Source organism: Gossypium arboreum, chromosome 3 (assembly GCF_025698485.1).
Source record: "Gossypium arboreum isolate Shixiya-1 chromosome 3, ASM2569848v2, whole genome shotgun sequence".
Lineage (NCBI taxonomy): Eukaryota > Viridiplantae > Streptophyta > Magnoliopsida > Malvales > Malvaceae > Gossypium > Gossypium arboreum.
In genome coordinates this window covers 102,782,294-102,803,480 of record NC_069072.1, presented here as the reverse complement: position 1 = coordinate 102,803,480, position 21,187 = coordinate 102,782,294, and the positions used below count along the sequence as shown (strand labels likewise).

General features: G+C 36.2%; 1 non-coding gene across 1 annotated transcript; it reads right to left on the bottom strand.

Moving 5' to 3' along the window:
* Window positions 1–2,750: 2,750 nt before the first annotated feature.
* Window positions 2,751–2,857, bottom strand: LOC128291272 (small nucleolar RNA R71). Its single transcript, XR_008281048.1, has one exon. It is a non-coding gene; the product is annotated as a small nucleolar RNA R71 (small nucleolar RNA).
* Window positions 2,858–21,187: the final 18,330 nt, after the last annotated feature.

The following is a 21,187-nucleotide window of genomic DNA, read 5'->3' as shown; positions in this document are numbered from 1 at the left end:
GAGGCATTACTGGACATATCACACGATCAAACATATAGTTTCGAGTTATACATTTGCGTCCAAATTAAAACTTTTTCATTTAATCATAAAGTTCCTAACACAAGCCTACGAGGCCTAAAACATGTTTTGGAAGTGGTTTAAGACTAAACCGAGAACTTTAGAAATTTTTACAAAACTTGAAATTTTTTCTATTAAACAGGGGTCACACGCCCGTGTGGATATGGGACACGCCCATGTGGGCAGGCTGTGTGGTCACACACGCCCCTGTCCCAAACTTATGTAACTCTCTGTTTGCACCCAAGAATAAATTGAAGACATAGTTTAAGTCACACGCCCGTGTGCTAGGCTGTGTGGTCGATTTAAATTTTATGATTTTCATTAAATAGGTGCAGACTTCACACGGCCAGGGAACATGCCCATGTTTGAGGCCGTGTCATCCACACAGCTAAGACAAACGCCTGTGTCTCTGCCCGTGTGCTCAATTCTGAGCATTCTGTTTTACAAAAATTAGGGTGCAGGGGACACAAGGCCTAAACACATGCTCGTGGGGCAAGCTGTGTGTCGCACACGGCCTAGACACACAATCATGTGTCTACCCGTGTGGACAAAAATAAGGCTATTTACCAAGCCATTTTGCCACCCTTTAATTGACACACCTACACAACATAACTGATAAACCGTAATTTATACATATTTTTACCCCATGTTTAACACGTTTTATGGATGACTTTCCATTAGAATTGGTAAATTTGATGCTCCTAATGCTTTAATTTCATGTTTTATACTTAGGAGAGCATAGGATAGTGAAAGGAAAGAGAAACGGGCCAAAAATGGAGAAAATGGGCCAAAGTACAAAATCAACACGGCTTGGACCTCCTCACACGGGCAGACCACACGGTCGTGTCAATTTGGCAGGCTCGAGCATGGCCTGAAGTAATCGTACACGGGCGTGTCCCTGCTGAGCCCAAGTTGAGTCCAATTCCGAAAAGGCTAATTTTGAGGGCTCTTAGGCATTCCAAAGCCTATAAATACACCCTAGAGGAGGAAGAAATAGGACACACAAAATAGGGGGTAAGGAATTACTCCAAGAAAGCCGATTGATTCATCTCAGAAGCCGAATTTATCATCAAGACTAAATATCTCTCCTCAATTTCCCCTTCAGGAGTTTTGGGTTTTCTTTATGTTTTGTATTCTTTATTATTCTGAGATGTTTTCTTATTTAGTTATGAACTAAATCCCCTAAATACCTAAGGGGAATGAAACCTAAGATGAATCTTGTTATTATTTTCTGAATTATATGATAAATATTTAACTTGTTCTTAATTATGTGTTGTTAATTCTTGTTTTGATATCCCAGGATACTGATTCAAGATAAGCTCTTATTCAGAGGAGGAATAGACCCTGTCTAAGAGTACATTTTTCATAATTAAGTGGAGTTGATTGTGCGCCTAGACATAGGGTGACAAGATTTTGCTGGACTAGGGTGAAACCTAATAAGGGGATCCATAGATCGAGTTAATGCAACCCTAGGGTGTTAATTAGAGAAAGGTCTCAATTATTCAATCTAGGGATTAGAAGTTATTAGTCTTGAATAGGGATAATAACATAACTTAGGGAGCTCTAAGGAACAAGTTAAATGAATACATCGTCTGATTCGGAGCCAGAATAACAAGTATAGTCTAGGTGGATTTTTCCTTTGGTATTGTCTTAATTCAATCAATTTTCCCAAAAGCAATTCCCCAATTCTATTCTCTGTGAATTCTTAGTTTAGATAATTAGTTAGTTAAAACAAAACCTCTTTATTCTTAGGCTAGATAATAAAAAGACAATCATTACTAGTACTTTTAGTTCCTTTGTGTTCGACAATCCGGTCTTGCTAAAACTATACTACTGTTCGATAGGTACACTTGCCTATATCGCGATAATAGTTAGTTTCAAGAATGATTAATTATAAATATTTAAAACCTATCACGAAATCAAGTGATCAGGTTTTTGGCGCCGTTGACGGGAAATTGAAATATTAGGAACACTCAATTTTTATTACTTTAGCCATTTATTTTTCTTGCAATCTAATTTTATCTTTAATTTTATTCTAATTTACTAATTTTCTTTTTCCTTCTTCTAGCAGGTTTTTATAGTTTATGATTAGAAAAAACCCGTCAGGACCATTACTTTTTTGACGAAAACATCGAGTGTACAATTCACAGAAACCAAAGAGAAATAAGGCGAAGCCTAAGATACACAAAGAATGAGCAAGAAGACGATACTCAACCCCCAACCGAAGAGATGGTGAAAACCAAGACAATCGCCTACCTCCGCAATTGCGACTAATCAAAATCTCGCCCACGCACTATGTATGCTTATGCTAAACCTTCTTTAACTGGAACTGAATCAAACATAGTTAGACCTACTGTAGCTGCAAATACTTTTGAACTAAAACCTAACACAATTCAAATGATACAACAGTTTGTTCAGTTTGATGGTTTGCAGGATGAAGATCCTAGTTTGTTTAGTTTGATGGTTTGCAGGATGAAGATCCCAACGCTCACTTAGCAAACTTTTTGGAACTATGTGATACATTTAAAATTAATGGCGTTTCTGACGATCCCATTCGTCTTCGGTTATTCCCTTTCTCATTGAGGAACAACGCTAAATAGTGGTTGAACTCGTTACCACGAGGGTTAATTACTACTTGGGAACAAATGATCGAAATATTTTTACTAAAATATTTTTCGCTGGCTAAAACGGCTAAATTACGTAATGATATCTCTTCTTTTGTGTAGATGGATTTAGAAACACTCTACGATGCATGGGAGAGATACAAGGACCTTTTGAGAAGGTGCCCTCACCATGGGTTACCACTTTCGCTCCAGGTTCCAAAGTTTCATAATGGCCTGGATCCTTCGACTCGACAAATGGTTGACGCAGCTGCTGGCGGAACCACCAACAATAAAACACCTGAAGATGCTTATGAGTTCATAAAGGAGATGTCATTGAATAACTATTAGTGGCAAGTCATGAGGACAAAGCTAACGAAAATAGCCAATGTTTATAACGTCGATTCGGTCACCATGCTCTCTAATTAAGTAGAACTCTTGAATAAGAAAATTGATAGTTTTCTTAAATCTTCACAGGTTCACCCAGAAACTCAGTGCGAAGCAAGTGGAGATGAAACAAGCCATTCGGAATACCAACCTTATGGTCACAACATGGATAATGAGCAATTAAATTACATGGGTAATAATCCTCGACCTCAAAGCAATCCATATAGTAACACTTATAATGCAGGTTGGAGGAACCACCCAAATTTCTCATGGGGAGGCCAAGGAAATCAGCGACCACCTCCGGGCTACCAACAGCCACCCTATCAATAGGAAAAGAAACCAAACCTTGAAGAGATGCTCTCAAAGTTTATATCGGTGTCAGAAACCCATTTTCAAAACACCAAAACGACACTTAAAAATCAACAAGCTTCAATCCAAGGGCTCGAAACTCAGATAGGCTAGCTTGCTAAACTAATCTCCGAATGACCACAAGGTAGCTTGCCAAGTAATACTGAACCTAACCCAATGGAACAGCTCAACACGATTAATGTTCAAAATGAAGAGGGATTTGTTGAGCCTGAGCCAGAACCGAGGTAAGAAACTGTGGTAAGCAAAGGTCAAGGTAAGGTAGATCACAATAAAAACAAACCAGTGGCTGTCAAATATAAACCTCGTGTGCCATACCCTAACGCGACAAGGAAAGACCGCTCAGATGAACAATTTGGTAAATTCCTTAAACTCTTAAAAAAATTACATATTAACTTACCGTTTATTAAAGCTCTATCGCAGATGGCAAACACAATTAAATTTTTAAAGGAGCTTTTAGTAAACAAGCGAAAGTTGGACGAGGCGCCGCATGTGGAGCTGAATGCAGTTTGCTCAGCTATTCTCCAAAATAAACTACCCAACAAACTAAAAGATCCAGGAAGTTTTACAATTCCTTGCTTAATTGGTAGTTTAGATGTTAATAATGCATTAGCTGATTTAGGGGCTAGTATTAACGTCATGCCCTACAAAATGTTTAAGTAATTAGGTCTTGGGAAACGCAAACAGACTAGGATGAGCATTCAATTAGTAGATAAAACTATAAGATTCCCTAGGGGTATTATTGAAGATGTACTAGTGAAAATCGATAAATTTATATTTCTCGTTGACTTTATTGTTCTAGATATAGAGGAGGATAGCAACACTCCTTTAATTCTGGGAAGGCCCTTTTTAGCAACTGCTAAAACAATTATTGATGTTGGCACAGGTGAACTCACACTCCATGTGGGAGACGTAACAATCACTCTTCAAGCTCGCAATTCTAGCAACACATCGGGAATTGAAGGTGATCGTTTAACCCATTCTTCTAAAACTGACAATATGGTACAACCTACTTTGCAGGAAATGAGTCTGAAGGTAGCACATGAGTCATTCGCAAGCAATAGTAGAGGACCCATTCATGAAGATCGAAGGCTAAAAATCGAGGAGCTAGATGAATGGCGGACGCATAAATTGAGAACACCTGACAAACCGAATCTACGACAGAACAAGCTCAATCTCTTTCCAAATCTACTTAAGGTTGCAGATAGAGTCTTATTAGATGCCACAAATCCCCACATTGTCACTACCACATCGAATGAAGAAATCTCTCTTACGGTACTCAGTATTTTCCCATTCGGTACGGTTGAGACGAGTCATCCCAAGTTTGGCACTTTTAAGGTGAACAACACCCGTTTAAAACCTTATTTTGATGAGATTAACAGCAGGAATGAGGAGTATAAACTCCTCGAATCACCATGACCATTCAATGGAGAGGTAAGCAGAGCTTAGACTATAAATAAACGCTTTTTGGGAGGCAACCCGAGCACTAACAATATTAATTTCCTTAAATTTTATTATTTAACACCTAACTTACTAATAGAGATCTTGAATACAGGCTTTTCCACAAAGGCACGGCCAAGCACACGGGAGTGCTTAGGGTCTTGTGAAAACAGGGTAAAAGATTTCCCCAACACAGGCTACGATAAAACACCATGGCCGTCTGACATGGCCGTGGTTGAACCTGCCAAAACAACACGGGCATGAGACACGCCCGTGTGGGAGACCAGTGGTTGAAATTGAGAAACTAGCACGAGCGTTCGACACGCCCGTGTCTAGTACCCGTGGCCGAACCTTTGTTAAATTAACACGGGCGTGGACTTTGCTTACACGGGTGTGGGAGAAGTGAACGAAGCTAGACACAGTCATTCGACACGGCCGTGTGCACCCACGCGCCCAAGATACACGGGCGTGGGGCGAATTTCAAACACGCCCAAATAGGAAAAACGGGAAACACACGGGCAAAAATTGGGGAACACGGGCGTGTTACCTGGCCGTGTGCCCCAAAATCTATAAATACCCTGCACTATTCATTGTCTTCCCTACTCAAAAACCTTAACCCTAGCCGCTGCAATTCCACACGGCCTCCTTGCCACACCCATGCGCCACCTCCAACTCTATTTTTGACGCCCACTCTCCTCTTTCTAGCGTTTTTTCACTCTTTTCTCGTTTATTTGTACTAATTTCTAGGGCTATTTATCATAATAATATGAAATTTTTCATGTTACTTTCTTATTTTTTTCATACAAATGTTATATCTAGAATAGTTATTATCTTTTTGATGTTAAAATTTTTACTCATTATATGATTTCTCTACTTTATTTGATTAGTTAGAAGTAAATATTCATGATTAGAACAATATATATACTCATGCCTTTAGTGTTTTTCATCCGTCACACATATTGCATTCCATGAAATTCATTGCCATTTTTATGCCATACAATTGATTGCTTTGATTAACTTGTTAGTCTTAGTAGTTGTTGACATTATGATTGTTATTTACAAATTATATTCATTTTACTTTGATCATTCCTCAAAATGAATTAATGGTTCTTGATCGCAAGTACCATGTCGTCTTCACGAGGAAAGAAAACTGCTGTACCTTCCTCGAAGAAGAGGAAGGGAGCATCATCTTCCGCGCGTCCAACTACATAAATTCATCACCCTCTTCTGCAGTTCCCCCGAGGGCCCCAAAAAGAGCTTTTCCAAATACTTTGGGCTCGACCTTTAATTGCGGGTCGCTGCATCGACTGGGCTGTCGTAGAACAAGTTCAGATGGCTGATGCGATTCGGGCCCTCCTAACCACCGACCCTTGGAGCTGTTCTTTCGGATTATCGAACCAGCATACCTCGAACTCACGATGGAACTATGCTCAACATTCCATCTGCAGATCGTAATGACTAATTACGATGATCCCGACACGGTCTAGTTTCGTATAGGCCGGTTAGTCCGCCAGCTAAGCGTCCCAGAGTTCAGTGCTGCACTGGGCTTATATATGGAGGAGTTCAACGAGGAGAATGAACTACATACTCTCACTCGCCACATACATTTCTCTCCCTCGAAGTGCTTGCACACTTTGGCCCTTGGCACAGCCTCCTACAATCCTAGCCGCTCCAAGGCATCAGTTCTCCCACCATCCCTGAGGTACCTACACGCCATTTTGGCTCACACGATTATAGGGAGGTGAGAGAGCACTGGCATAGTCAACACTCACGATGCCTACTTCTTATGGTGTATGTCGCACGGGCGCGTCATCGACCTTGCCTATTTCATCGCCCTCGTGATTCAGCACCAGACGAAGCGGCATAGGAAGGGGGTCATCTCCATTGGCCCCTATGTGACGCAATTGGCTCGACACTTCGGGCTTCTCGACACCGCGGCCTAAGAATCATCCTTGACCCTCATTGGCCAGATGTCTCCACAAGGCATCTCGAACATGCTTAGCATGAGGATGATTGAGAGGAGCTGAGGAACCTACCCTCCTTAATATCGTCTCGCCCGATCTACCGAGGAGGAGGTCTATGAGGACATTCCTTATGATGTCCCTCCACAGCACGAGGACCCACCATCCTAGCCACCACCACCCTCTCGTCCAGTTCATGCAGCGACTTCATATGCTAACATCTCTGAGCGCCTAACTCAATTCGAGCAGTAGTGTTTTCAATGATTTGAGGACATTGATGCTACTCTACAGCAGATTTGTCAGCACCTCCACATCTCATCGCCAGACCCATCTAGCGAACCATCCAACGATGAAGATGTTTAAAAATATTTATTTATTATTTTATGTTTTTAATTTTTATTAAAACTACTTTTTATTTTGATTAGGTTTTAGAATTTTGTTTTTAATTATCAATTTCGGTTATTTCTTTATGAATAATTATTCTCCCTAATATCCCCTAAAAAGTTCCTGATCTTATCACAGTTATATAGAGCTTTTAAAGCTAATCATCGCATAGGAACTAAAAACTCCACCGGGAAAGGTTCTCCATAACTGCCATGTCCTGATCGACCACGGCCATAGCTACCACTAGATATAATATTTTTTTGGCGTAGGACTTATGGACTAATGAACCTCTACGACCGCCGGAGTATCCTCCTCCACTCTCGAACCAATCACTCTCCAAAACTCCAGTTCGAGGAATTCATCATACAGGAAGTTTCACTTCTCTCCCTATCTTATTTTTATACTCTAATATCTATCTTTGTACATTGAGGGCAATGTACATCTTAAGTGTGGGGGGGTATTTATTTCATTATCAAAAAAATCCCTAAATGACTACCTTGTTCTCTTGAAAAGCTCTCATATCATATTTAGGATAAATTTTGATTGATTTTTGATTTTTTTTTATATATCTTGAATTAAAACATAGGCATTTATGCATTGATTGTTTAAACCTTAAGAAATTAGAGAATCAAACATGGTAAGTTGATTTTTAAGAATTTAAAATACTAGGTTGTTTCCTCAAAGTTAGGCATTACTTTAAGTTAGAATTCACAAGTTTTAAACATCAAAAAGCCATAATTTTTGTGAGATTTTTGAGCCTTTTGAGCACTATTAATTCTTTCATGCTCACTTTTATTATTGCTTTGAGTGCGTCAATATCGAACTGTTATTCTAGAACTTGCTTGATTATGCATGTCAAGACCACACCATTTGATTTGATATGTCAAAATGATTAAGGCACTTAGGATTAACCCACTTATGCCATGAAAAGCCTACCTTGACAATTAACCCCTAGTAAAGCCTCTTGAGCCTAACAAGCCACTTCTTGTATTACCCTTAATATTAACCCTTAACCTATTATTGTTGAAATCCCTTAAATTAATCCCTATTTTTGTCGAGATTTGAGTTGAAGAATTTGCTTAGCTATGTCTTGTTCTTAATAGTTATTCTATGTTTTATTTAACTTGTTCTTAAAAAAAAATACAAAACAATGTATACACATTAATAATTCCATATTCTGAGAAGAAGCTTTGTTGTAGCCAGGTGATGATTAACTCTTTTTCTAGTTAGGCAATTTTTTAATTCAATCTCGATTCTAACCTTTTCTTTTAGCTTGTGGCCTCACCCCCTAACCAAGCCTCATTACAACCCTCTAAAGACCTTTTGATTGATGTTTCATCTCAATTTATCAGTTGTGGAGATTTTATTTTCATGCAAGCCTATGGTAATGACTTTTCATTATTGACTATTGAGTGTTTCATTTGTTGTCCTTAAAATACCTCGAGTGATTTGAGTGAATCTTTAGTGAGGATGTGAAACTCTGTGATATTCCGAATCAAAGGTAATTACTTAAATGAGGAGAGACACCTATGTTTGCATGATTAAATACTCAACTTGGAATGTTTGAAACTTATGTTCTTTTAGTTGAATTCTCAATGTATGATTACCTATGGATTATTTTGAGATATTATCGATAGAAATTATAAATTGAGAAGAATTTATTTTGATTATGAGTTGAGAATTTTGCTTGAGGACAAGCAAATGCTTAAGTGTGGGGGTATTTGATAAACCGTAATTTATACATATTTTTACCCCATGTTTAACGCATTTTATGGATAATTTTCCATTAGAATTGGTGAATTTGATGCTCCTAATGCTTTAATTTCATGTTTTATACCTAGGAGAGCATAGGAAAGCGAAAGGAACGAGAAACGGGCCAAAAACAAAGAAAATGGGCCAATATACAAAATCAACATAGCCTGGACCTCCTCACACAGGCAGACCACATGGCCGTGTCAATTTGGTAGGCTCGAGCACGGCCTGAAGTAATTGCACACGGGCGTGTCCCTATCGAGCCCAAGTTGAGTCCAATTTGGAAAAAGGCTAATTTTGAGGGTTCTTAGGCATTCCAAAGCCTATAAATACACCCTAGAGGAGGAAGAAAGAGGACACACAGAATAGGGGGTAAGGAATTACTCCAAAAAAGTCGATTGATTCATCTCAGAAGCCGGATTCATCATCTAGACTGAAGATCTCTCTTTAATTTCCCCTTCAGGAGTTTTGGGTTTTCTTTATGTTTTGTATTCTTTATTATTCTGAGATGTTTTCTTATTTAGTTATGAACTAAATCCCCTAAATACCTAAGGGGAATGAAACCTAAGACGAAACTTGTTATTATTTTCTGAATTGTATGATAAATATTTAACTTGTTCTTAATTATGTGTTCTTAATTCTTGTTTTGATATCACAGGATACTGATTAAAGATAAGCTCTTATTCAGAGGAGGAATAGACCCTGTCTAAGAGTACATTTTTCATAATTAAGCGGAGTTGATTGCATGCCTAGACATAGGGTGACAAGATTCTGCCGGATTAGGGTGAAACCTAATAAGGGGATCCATAGATCGAGTTAATGCAACCCTAGGGTGTTAATTAGAGAAAGGTCTCAATTATTCAATCTAGGGATTAGGCGTTATTAGTCTTGAACAGGGATAATAACATAACCTAGGGATCTCTACGGAAGAAGTTAAATGAATAAATCGTCCGATTCGGAGCTAGAATAACATGTACAGTCTAGGTGGATTTTTCCTTAGGTATTGTCTGAATTCAATCAATTTTCCCAAAAGCAATTCCCCAATTCTATTCTCTATGAATTCTTAGTTTAGATAATTAGTTAGTTAAAACGAAACCTCTTTATTCTTAGGCTAGATAATAAAAAGACAGTCATTACTAGTACTTTTAGTTCCTTTGGGTTCAACAATCCGGTCTTGCTAAAACTATACTACTGTTCGATAGGTACACTTGCCTATATCGTGATAATAGTTAGTTTCAAGAACGATTAATTATAAATATTTAAAACCTACCACGAAATCAAGCGATCAATAACATAGTACCAATCCAAGCATGGACATAAAACCAACATCCACAACCAAGACATCAACACATCATTCATGAAAGGCATCATTATATGATCTTACTTATAACCAATATTAGCCCATTTCCAGTAGCCTTTACAAAATGAATTACTAACCAATATAAGCCAACACATTTGGCCAAAACAATTATGACACATAACAAAATAACCAAGTCCCCTATACATGCCATAACTCAAAATGTTGAAGTCATTGGTACCAAAATAATTGTTGATAGTGTGAGTGGATCTCCGACGGTCTCCGAACCCCGAGCTAGCTTGGTGACACTATAAGACAAGGGAAATAAAGGGGAGTAAGCTATATAGCTTAGTAAGTTCCTATACAAGTAATAAGCATCATGGCCACAAAAATTAGCATACAATTAGCATGATGATGATTAGCATGAACCATATCAAAATCTCTTAGACATAACTTACTCAATCACATTCCTACTAAGAGTTCATCACATATCGAGCTCATTACTTATGAGTTATACATACATACCTGCACCAATTTGCAACATAACCATATCTTTTCACAACTTTGACATTCTCGTTGAACACTCATAATATTAACGGATACTCAGAAATCTTCCACATAGGTGCATATAAGTAGCCGAAGCTACCTCATATCTCATAATACATATGGGCTCATTTCGAGCTATTCATGGGCTTGCTCACACAAGCTATCTGTCAGGACGTAGCTACACAGTGCTACTCACACAAGCTGTCAGGTATCCGTAACACATGCCAGACTACCCAACCACTGGTAGGACATACGAGACCAGCACCCGGATTATATAATCACTTATACACATGGGTTCCTAGTGACATATCACTCGTATATTATTCTATTCTTAAGGTTTAACCAGGATTTCTCGCTTGTCAAAACTTTTTTGAATACATCCAAAGAGTCAATCACAATTCATACAATATTAAAGCATTTAAAACATAAATATAACAATGCATTATTTACATATGAACTTACATCGGTACAAAAATAGTAGAATTGGACCTAATCATCAAACACTTTGTTTTTCCCCCGATCTAGGTCCGAACCTTGTTTTTCTTGATCTATAATAACAAATTTAACTCATTTAATATTCACATTATTCAATTTAGGCCAAAAATCATATTATGATAAAATTACATTTTTGCCCCTAACATTTTAGATTTTTACAATTTAGTCCCTAGGCTCGTAAAATTGAAATGTATTCAATTTCTTCAGAACCCAAGCCTAGCTGAACCATTTTCATACTCATACCATCCCACATTTTCCAGTTTATCACACTTTTACTACTTATTTTATAACTTTTACAAATAAGTTTAAAACTTTTACAAATAAGTCCTTTTTGACATTTTTATCGAAAATTGCTTAGCAAACGTTGTTTATCTAACACCAAGCATGCATTTTCTACCATACACAAATATCTAACATAGGTAAAATTTTAAACTTGATCTTTCTTTCCAATTAGTCCTTGAAATAGCTAGATTAGGTTACAAGGATCTCAAAAACATGAAAATAATTAAAAACGGGGCTAGAACGAACTTACAATCGAGCTTGGAAGCTTGAAAAACCCTAGCTATGTCTTCCTCTTGTAAACTTTGGCCAAGGGGGACTAAATTGATGAAGATGAAGACTTTTATTTAGTTATTTTGGCTGTATTTGACAAATGACCAAAATGTCCTTCATGCATAACTTTAAAATTTCACCTAATCATGTCCATTTTTGTTCATCTAATTAACAAATGGTCTAATTACCATCTAAAGACCTTCAATTTAAAGCTTCATAGCAATTAGACACCTCTACCTTCTAGAACACACATTTTGCACCTATTACAATTTAGTCCTTTTAACTAAATTGAGTGCCCAATCGATAAAATTTTCGAATGAAATTTTCACGAAACAATTCCATGAAACTGTAGACCATAGAAATATAATAAAAATAAATCTTTCTTTGTTGGATTCGTGGTCCCGAAACCACTGTTCCGATTTGGCCCTAAAATGGGCTATTATAGAAAATGGCCTATTTTCGTCTACATGGACAGAGACACAGGCGTGTGACTCAGCTGTGTGTGACAAACGACCAGGTGACACGACCGTGTGTCCCCTACAGCTTCTTAAGGGTACAAGTTACTATGCTCACACGGCTTAGCACACGGGCATGTAGCTTGGTCGTGTGACCCAAGTCAATGAGTTACATGGCACGGACACGGGCTGGAACACGGTCGTGTTTCCCTATTTCAAATGTCGATACGGCCTAAGACACAAGCGCATCTCTTGGCCGTGTGAATCATACGGCTTGGCCACACGGCCGTATGACCCCTACAGCTTTGAAAACTTTAAATGTTTCCGAAATATTTTCTAAGTTTTCTATTTTGTCCCGATTTGTTTCTAATGTGTAAATTGAGCCTCGAGGGCTCGTATAAGAGACAGCATGTAAGATTTCGATTAGTTTCTTACATGAATATTTTATGATATGAAATGTTTGAAATTATGTCTGTTTGATTTTTAAACTCCGGAAATGCTCCTTAACCCTGTTTTGATGATGGATATTGGTTAGGGGTGTTACAAGCATTATACAGAATTTAGTTCATACAAACTTACCTAGTTAAATTGCAGAAATGTCAAAGTACAAAGGCATTTTGGTAAATTTCCATTCTCTTCGATTTTCTACCCGATCTTGATCTAAATTAATAATTTCATTCAATATATCAATTTAGAAAGTAAAAAAATATATTTTATGCAATTTATTCATTTTTAAATTTTTACAAAATTGCCCCTAAAGTTTTACTTTTATTTAATTTAGCCATTGAGCACAAAACATGCAAATTAACCATTTTTAATGCCAAATTATAATAGCCGAATATTCATGGCACCCATATCAGCCCATATTTGTAATAATTTTACATCAAATCCTTGTACTTTTATTATTTTAACAATTTAGTCCCTAATCAATAAATTCATCAAAAATCACTTAATAAAATACTTTTGAATAACAACTAATATTTCAAATTCATGAATTAACATCTAAAATCACAAGGTTCATCAATGATAAAATTCAGAGTCTTTAACAGTTTCAAAATCGAAGGTACAGGCTAGCTGGACCCAGTTGCAACGATATCAAAAACATAAAAATTATTAGAAACGGGGCTAAAAAGAACTTACATGCATCTTTAAAATGAAAGCTGAAGCTTGAAGCTTTTTCCATTCTTTTTCCATGGCAACCTTCAGTGGTGAAAAACAAATGGGGAAGGAAACATTTTGTTTTCTTTATTTTATTAACCTTTTATTTTATTTATCGAATAAATAACATATAAAACATTATAATTAAAAGAAATTAAGTATCCAACTACCCCATTCATATATAATATATTATATTTACTATATTAGTCCATATAATTTCATTCATTAAGCCATTTAGTTACTCAAATCAAATAATGATCTAATTTTACAATTTTTACGATCTAGTCCTTGTTAATTAATTAACTATCAAAACGTTAAAATTTTTGAACGAAACTTTAATACCATCTTAATGACACTCTGTAAGTATTTAAAAAAATATTTATGACTTAGTTTATAGAAATGAGGTCCCGATACCTCATTTTCTAAAACCAGTTGACCTTAAGGTCTTACCACTTGAACTTAATAAATCGCTTCTATAACATAATTTATTAAATCAAAAACCTTTTTAAAATCATATTTGACACGTAAATATTAAATAATAATATTTACGAACTTACTCGTTGGATTTGGTGGCCCCGAAACCACTATTTTTGACACCATTGAAAAACGGGTTGTTACATTTATATTGTGCATATTAATTGTTTGATGAAATGTCTATTTGGGTGTTAAGCTTTATCATGTGCTAAATTTTTCGATGGTTGGTTGATTGGTTATTTTCTAGTTTAAGTTAATGTTTATGCTTGATTAATTTGTTGTTCGATTATATCAAAATGCTTAATACACTAGAATTGACGCCTCTAGGTAAGATCGAGTGGAGAGTTTATCCTTAGATAGTTCGATATGTTTGTATCGAATAGTGAGACCGAGATGAGAGCTTAGGTGGTACCTTTTAGACTAGGATGAGAACGAGAGAAGATTCCTAACTAAGAGTGACAAATACTATAATCGATACAGATTTATTAGCTTAGCTAGCAATTAACAATTCAATCGTCTATCGGTTTATCATTTACATTGTCTAAAGAAATAGGGAAAAAATTATATTATTTAGTTTAATTGGTAATTTAAACTTAGTTTATAAATAATTTATTTGAGAATTTGCACTAATAATTTTTGACTCGATTAGATTAGTAATTGTTTAACTTGTAATTAACTTGATAAATACATTTACTAGAATCCCTTAGGCTCAATCATTGGAATGCTCCAGTGTTCCATTAACACTACAAATATTATAACTGACATTGTATGCTTGCAATTAAGACCACACTTTTAAAATTGTTTTATAAAATTGTTTATTTTCTATGCACGTAAGCACGCGGTTAATATTCGTTGTTCTGAGAGGTCGGGTGAACTAGAATTTCTCAAGAATGAGTTTAGAAAGAAATATGTTAGTCGTTTATACCTCAAGATGATATGATTGTCGCTGAATACGAATGTGTTTGTCCAAATCAGCAAGTATGCCTGAGAACTAGTATCCACTGAGGTTGAGACATGCTCCCGATTCGAGTGGGGTTTAAGTAAAGACATTCAAATCCCTGTTAGGGCTTTAGAACTAAAAGAATTTTTTATGCTATCAATAATAGCTTAGAAAATAGAGGAAATGAGAAATGAAAATAAGTGGGCCAAATAAAAAAGTAGGGATACTAGGAAACGTAACTTGACTAGATCATTCCCGACTCCCCTATCCAAGTTGAGCAGAGAATTCAGAAGTTAATTTTTTGCTTCTGTAGGGAATCTGAGAAAAGACATGTCCAAACAAAAATTTTCAAGATCATAGGCTACATTAGTAGCTAGTGCTGGCAGTGCCAAGAATATGAACAAATCTATTTGCAAGCATTGTAGAATAAACCACTTTAGGAAGTGTTGATTGAAGAAAGGATCTTGTTTCAGGTGTGGTTCTTTTGATCATTTCTTGAGAAATTTCTCAAATAAAGTTGAGACTAGTTTAGAATAGGTTACAAAATCGGTGACAACTCCACAGAGGTATAGAAGATTGGGATCTCGAAATAATGCTGAAGCTAGTCATGGTGATGTAGGCATACAACTGTGAGATTCGAAGCACATGTACCAGCCAAAGCTTACGATATATGAGCCAAAGACTAGGCTACAACTTCTAATGTGATTACCGGTACATTTTCTCTTTTCAATGTTAATGTACATACTTTGGTAGATCCTGGAGGAACGCATTCATATATATGTATTACACCAGTAATTGAAATAAATATGCCAACAGAATTGACTGTTTATTATGTTAGACTCTCAAACCGTTAGGTCAGTGTGTCAATGTTAAAAAATATGTAAAGTTTTTCCACTGAGAATTTAGGTGATGCGAGCTCGTATTCATTTTTTATTATGAGTCGCAAGAGTTCCCAATCAAAATTAAAAAGTATCAAAATGATGGGCTAGGTATAGGTTGAAAATGGGAATGGAAGGCTATGTAAGAAGGGTGTTTTGTTGGTTGGAAATGGAGAAGTTTTAATTTAGTTTAAGGGCTTAAGAATGAACCAATATTAAAGGACAATATTGACCCAATTCTTATATTAGCACTTAGGATGATTATGATAAGGATAACAAAAGAAAATCATGATCTTCTATCTAGCAAGATAGAAAAAGTTAGATTGACGCTACAAGGAATCTTGATAAGTCATTTTGAGTCAAATATGAACACAGAGAGAGAACATTCACAATAAGATAAGAGAACATTCACAATAAGATAAAAGTTCATCAAAAGTTCCTACAAAGTGTTTCAAGCCTAATATTTATAGGCTGTACAAGAAATCAGCTGAATAGGCATGTTAACAATTAGATTGAATGTGCTTAATGACCATTAATTTGTCTAAGACATCCCTTGAGAGTTTCTAGATGTAGGTAACGCCAGCAGCCTTGTTCACATTATGACATTTGCATTCCCAATCAGCCAATTTGTTGGACCTTAAAGATTAGCTGAATGTGCATGGAGTTGAACGATTGAAATGGTGTGCACATGAATTTATGCTACCTGGAAAACCGAATGGTTATGTAGCTCATTATGTAACAACCCAATTTTAGCTAAACTTGAATAGTGGTTTTAGAACCACAAATCTAATGTTGGAAAATTATTTTAATATTATTTTTGGTATTTGCAACATGTTATTTGATATGTGTGATAATTTCGTGAGCTAATTTTATCGTTTGAATAGTCAATTTGTGAAAAAGGACTAAATCGTGTAAAATGCAAAAGTTACATTCTACTTGTTAAATGTGTTTAATTGCTATGATTTATTAAATAAAAAGTCCTTATGATGATATTAGACCATTGGTAGTATTAATGGACATTAATGGACATGCATTATAAATTTCTATGTTTATTCATTAAAGGTAAATAAGTAAATTGATAATTATAAGTTAATTTAATAAAACAAAACAAAACAAAAAATTTGTTTCATCTTTTTGCCATTGCTGAATTTGAAGGAGAAAGAAGCCATTTTAGGGCTTGAAATATTCGGCCACATCAAGATCAAAGTGTAAGTCCATTTTAGCTCGGTTTTTGATGATTTGTATGTTTTTGTAATGTTGTAGTTCAATCTAGCTAGCCCATACCTTTAATTGTGAAACTATTAAAGATTTTAAGAGTTTCTATTGATTATTTTATGAGTTCTTTGATGTTTGAAGGTGAAATATGAATTTTTGATGATAGATTTTTATCTTTTGTAAAGTGATTTTTGATGAAAATGCATAATAGGGATTATATTGTGAAATGTGCAAATTGAGTGGTTAAAATGTGAAACAAATGAAAGTTTTGGGATGTTAGGGACCTATGAATAATTTGGCCAAGCTTGGGTTTATGGAAATTAAGTGAATTTTGTGTATTTGTGAATTAGAGACTAAATTGATTAAATGTGAAAGTTTAGGGGCTCATGTGCAAATAGGCCTAAATGTATGTCTTGGACTAAATTGAATGAATGGTTGATTAAATTAGTTAATTTTAAATATATTTAGATCAAGAAAGGAGGAATTCAAAATTAGAAAGGGGAAAGGCAAGATCATCGAGTAATTAACTCATTTCTCCATTTTCATACTCGAGGTAAGTTCGTATGTAGTAATTTCATTATAAAAGTATGTTAAAAGCTTTGATTTTGCATAAACTGTGATTATGAGATTATGGATAATCTTTGAATTGTGAAAATGACTCTATAAATGCATTCGATGATAGAAACGGAAAGTGTGAAATCTCGGTGGAACTTTAGGAATAGATTTGGATACTAGTGTCATGTTATTAGATGATAAGTTGAGTTGGCTTCGAGCCATGCATATCGGATGATTTGGCTTCGAGCCATGCATATCAGATGATTTGGCTTCGGGCCATGATAATTATTCTTCGAATAAGTTACCTTGATTTGGCTACGGGCCATGGTATAGGTACTTATCGTATAAGACTATTGAGTATCCAATTTTTATTCAAAATGGTTCAACGAGTAAACGAATGATTTAGTTGAGAAAGAGTTTAGTACGAGGCGATATAGGTATGTACAAAACCTATTTGAGTATTAAATAGGGAAAGTTCAACGGGATGGTATTTAATCATGTTTTAAGACATGAGAAAGGTTTGTAGTTAATATGAAATTGGTTGATTTACGTTTATTTGATGAATAAAGTTATTTACATATGAGCTTACTAAGCTATGAAGCTTACTTCATGTTATGTTTCTATGTTTTATAGTGAATCAAGGCTACCTCGAATCCGAAAGTCGTCGGGAATATCATCACACTATCGGACATCTATTTGGTACTTTTAAGTTGTGTATTTATGGTATATGGCATGTACAGGCTAGATGTGGTATTTTGGTTATGATTATAGCCATGAGAGTTGGCTTGTAAATGATGTTACTATTGATGTATGTTTGGCTAATAAAAATGACGTTTTTTTGGCATGTTAGGTATGAGTATGGTTAATTGAATTGTGGAGTTTAAATGCCTGAGAAATGCTTTGATGAAGTATTATTTTAGAAGTTGAGTTGATAAGTATTTGATTAGGTAAATACATTGAATTGAGTGTTGAAATTGGTTTAAATGGATATTGTATGAATTGTACATTTGGTTGATGTTTTTGGCTGCCTAATTGTATGATGAAATGGTACCATTTTGATTGTTTAGGTGAGCATGAATAAGGGTGGAAAATTGGCCTATTTTGTCTACAAGGGCAGAAACACAAGCGTGTGTCTCAGCCGTGTGTGAGACACGATCATGTTACACGGTCCTGTGTCCTATGGTGTTGAAATTGAATTGAAGTCAGTATGCTCCACATGGACACACACACGGGCATCTGACTGGCCATGTGGTACAAGTCAGTATACCCCCTAATTGGCACACGACCTAGCACACGGGCGTGTGACTTGGTCGTGTTGCATAAGTCAGTATACCCTCCAGTTTTCACAAAGTCTGGCACATGAGCGTGTCCTTGTCCGTGTGATATAAGTTAGTATGTATGCCTTGTTTCCGTACGACCTAAGACACGGGCGTGTCTGGAGCCGTGTGAGGCACACGGCCTATTCACACTGCGTGTGACCCCTGTATGGTTGAAATTTTTCTAAGTTTCCAAAATTTTCATATGATATCTGTTTAGTCTCGAACCACTTCTAAAGCATGTTTAAGGCTTCATAGGCCCTTATAAGGGACAATGTGATTGTGTTGAATGATTTATGAGAATGAATGTTTTACGTTTGATAAATGTATGCTATATGTTGTGATTGATCGGTAATACCTTGTAACCCTACTCCGGTGATGGATACAGGTTAGGGGTGTTACATTTTATTGGTATCAGAGCTACAATTTAGTTGATCTAGGACAAACATAGCGTGTGTGAAAGTCTAGCTATACATGCCATGTATACTCTACGATAGTGTGATGATTTTTGACAGCTTAAATTGTGTTTTCGTATAGTAATGGATCCCGAATGAGCTGTAGTCGATGATGTAGAGAGTAATGCGCTTGCTTCTACTCAATGGGCTGCGCCATCAGATTCTAGGCCTGTAACGAGTAGCCACGAGGGAGAGGCTAAACAAGCCTTTTTCCAAATGATGAACGAGTGGTTCACAGAGTTTGTTCGAACAAATCCAGCTGCTCAACAACCTCCACCACCACTTATTCCTCAAAAAATCCATATTGTTTCTCAAGTTATAGACCCAATACAGTTGAACAAGCCGCTAGTAGATAAGATTTGTAAACATGGGGCTGAAGAGTTTTGGGCTACTATTGATGATGATGCTGAGAAAACTGAGTTCTAGCTCAAAAATATGATTCGAGTATTCGATGATTTGTCTTGTACTCCTGATGAATGCATTAAATGTGTTGTATCTTTGCTGAGAGACACCGTGTATCAATGGTGAAAAATGTTGATATCTGTGGTTTTAAAAGAATGGGTTACCTGGGAATTATTTTAGACAGAGTTCCGAAAGAAATATATAAGTCAACAATTCCTTGATCAAAAGCATAAAGAGTTTCTAGAGTTAAAACAAGGCTGAGTGACTGTCACTGAGTATGAAAGAGAATTCATACGGTTAAGCAAGTATGCTTGAGAGTATGTGTCTACTGAAGAAATAATGTGCATGCGGTTTGTTGATGGGCTAAACGAAAATATAAAACTTCTAGTTAGAATTCTAGAGTTGAAAAAATTTGTCGTTCTGGTTGAAAGGGCTTCTAAAGCCGAGGATCTTGGCAAAGAAAAGAGAAAAGTAGATCCAGAGGTTAGAGGCTTGAGAAAAAGATCGATGAGTAAGCCGTATCAATCTTCCTCAAAGAAATTCAAAGAGTTGTATGCTTGCCAAAATGCTTCAAACGAATATTCAAACAGAGATCATAGAGAAGAATATTCAAGTTCTAAAGCTTAAGCTACTTTAGTAGCGAGTGTTGGCAGTGGGAGAGAGGAGGCGACATTATGGAGAATGCTGGAATAAAAATAATAAAGCTTGTTACAAATATGGTTCGCTAGATCACTTTATTCGAGATTGCCTTGAGATAGATGAGAAAGATAAAGTTCAAAATGTGAGACCAAGTAACAAGTTGAATAGAGGTAGACCACCTAGAGTTGCCGAAAACGTAAGTGGTAGAAGAGGGGCGGCAAAAGATTTAGCTGTGAGGTCTGAGGCCAAAGCACCTTCTAGATCATATACTATTTGAGCTCACGAAGAAGTGTCATCTCCAGATGTTATCACTGGTACTTTCACTGTCTATGATACTAATATGATTGCATTAATAGATCCAGGATCAACTCATTCTTATATATGCATGAATTTAGTATCTAGTAAGATTTTTCCTGTAGAGTCTACTGAATTGTGATTAGAGTATCGAACCCCTTAGGAAAACGTGTTTTGGTTGACAAAGTTTGCAAGAATTACCTGTTAATGAATCGAGATTTATGTTTTCTGGCTAATCTGATGTAGTTGGCATTCAATGAATTTGATGTAATTTTGGGTATGGATTGGCTATCGATGCATGATGCTATAGTGAATTGTAGACGAAAGACAATTGAACTGAAATGTTAGAATAATGAGACTATTAAAATTGAATCTGATGATCTGAATAGTTTGCCAGTTGTGATCTCGTCTATGTTAGCTCAGAAGTTTGTGAGAAAGGGGTGTGAAGCTTACATTGCTTATGTACTTGATACGAAAGTGATTGAAACAAAGATTGAATTAGTACTAGTTGTATGCGAGTATCCAGATTTATTTCCAGAAGAGTTACCGGGTTTACCACCTATCAGAGA